Consider the following 2,366-nt stretch of genomic DNA (forward strand, 5'->3'; position numbering starts at 1 on the left):
AGAAAATCTTAATAATACTTCAAATTCAACGAAAGATATATGATATAAATTGATAACTGAAGTATAATTCAAAATATCCTTACAATAATGTTAAAAGTTACAATGTTAAACATATTCTAAATGCACTGGAATGTATTGCATGTAATTAGTGGGTAGAAGTTTAACAGAAAAATGCATACAATGAAGAAATTCACAAAGGCAGGATCATCGGGGACATCTACGACACTGGGTGCAGTTGATGATGATGGCTCCAAGAGACCATCCATGATGGTCATCCTCGAGTTCATGTGCATCATAGAACCAAATACCATTTATTTCCTGAAAAGCATTGCGGTGTAGTAGATATTTATCGTAAACTTCATACTCGAAATCTCCCAATAGGTTTTCCACCAAATTATCTGTTTACAAAAACTTTCTTAAGAGACTATTTTTCTTAGTTAAATCATCATTCTAGCCAAAATTTTCAAAAAAAAGATCGATTATAGAACATATTATATAATAAATCAAGAAACCAAAAAAGGCGGTAATTGTAATTTGTAAAAATCAAATAAAAAGAATATTAACAAGGAGAGAGAAAATAAAAAGGTAGTAACTTTGAACTGTGTGCCTCTAGCCATATTCATAACAAGGAGGTAGAAAATAAAAAGAAAATTAACCTTGCTCATGAAATTTACTAAAGTAAAAGCAAACTTCTTTGGGTTGTTTCATCTAACAAAATGATATGACACTTTAGCCATGTTCTAAAAAGAAAAAAATAATATAATTGTTGGCATCCACAATCCACATGCATGTTAAATAATGAATAAACAATGAAAATCATGTACAATGAGGAGCGAGAAATAAGGACACTTTTCAAAGGCTCGCATGGATTAAAAAGGAAGCATCTAATTTATTTGACCAAGCATATTTTAATAGAGAGACAAAGGACCTCAAGAAAGACACCACAATGAAAATGATGATTTTGCCATAATAAAACCTACAATGAACATAATAGGCTTACTAAAGTTTTAAATGCAAAATCCCAAAATCTCGATACATGACTAAAGTTGCGAAGGTTTCAATAGGTGTAAATAAACTAGTTCAAGCCAACCAACCAACCAACAAGTATGGAGATATCATTTTCGAGTACATAACGAACAATGTATGGTTACTAGAACAATGTACATGTTCTTTTACTCATTTTGAAGTGAATATAGGTTTCAGATTGGGATCATCTCTGTATGAAGTGCTCATACATACCATGCCAAGAGCCTGCTTCCTTTTTATCATGAAGGATGCATGCATTTACTGAAGTTATTCACATTTAGAAATTATATAGAATCTACACATCTTAATTACAAATGTAAACGAAATAGATGTATCAAATAATGTTAGTTCACTATCTGCAAAACATTAAGTTTTACATGAGCATATAGTAAATTATTAAAACCTTGTAAATCAAGACAAAAGAAAAATGTGGTTGAAGCAAAAGCAATTTTACTTCAAAACCTACCAACTCAGTAGACTCGGAATATATGTATTCAGCCAGCATAGCATGCAGTTCTGGATCACCATTTCTGGAAGCACCAAACTCTGCAGACCACCTAAAACTGAAAACAATAAAAATAGTTCAGGGAAAATAAATAGTGTTACCATTAAACACAAATAAAAAAGCCTTTTATTCTCTCTTCTATTTTCATGTCTTTCATTTTCGTATTACTCGTGACCGTAAATAGTATAATCTTATGCCCCCACACATATTGCAAATGTTGAGAGGTTGTTATTCATCTATCAAATAAGAAGTATAACTGGAGAGGTTGTTCCTTAATAACTTAAATCGACATGCCAATACTTGGTATAATAGCAATTGGACAATCTGCCTAATATAATTTATCTCATTAATACATAGCACAGAAATCATAAAAAGAAAGAAAATAGCTAATCAGCAAAATATTATGGGAGTAATGCCTCACTTTATTGCAGCTCTTAAGAATGATGAGCAGCCCTCTAGACGTGTTTTTGCTGCCCCAAGAGCTTCAGTAAATTCTCCAACATCTTTATCATCTAACATGTTACTAGGCAAGGGCACCTTAGGAAACACCTCATAGATTTTCCTAACACGGTCTAACATACACATTTTGTTATAATCACAAGAGAAGAAACGACAGAACTAAATAAACTGAACAGCTATATTTAAAATAGCATAATGAACTTTATGGTATCTTTTTTCCACACTGATCTATGAAGGACAACAATGAAGAATACCAGTACAATGATTTCTTCATGCAAATTTCACATACAATAGCGCAACCATTTTTAAGTGATTATCAAGTAAAATCCAATATACTGGGTCGTAATAGATAGCTTATCCTAGCCTTTGCAATGCT

General features: G+C 31.8%; 1 non-coding gene across 1 annotated transcript; it reads right to left on the reverse strand.

Annotated features, from left to right (window-relative positions):
• Nucleotides 1-204: 204 nt before the first annotated feature.
• Nucleotides 205-2,116, reverse strand: LOC105766028 (protein GET4). The gene is made up of 4 exons (XR_008195799.1): nt 1,953-2,116; nt 1,493-1,583; nt 657-740; nt 205-318 (listed from the first exon to the last, which is right to left on the reverse strand). It is a non-coding gene; the product is annotated as a protein GET4 (transcript).
• Between the last annotated feature and the right edge of the window lie 250 nt (nt 2,117-2,366).

The sequence above is a fragment of the Gossypium raimondii genome, chromosome 5 (assembly GCF_025698545.1).
Source record: "Gossypium raimondii isolate GPD5lz chromosome 5, ASM2569854v1, whole genome shotgun sequence".
Lineage (NCBI taxonomy): Eukaryota > Viridiplantae > Streptophyta > Magnoliopsida > Malvales > Malvaceae > Gossypium > Gossypium raimondii.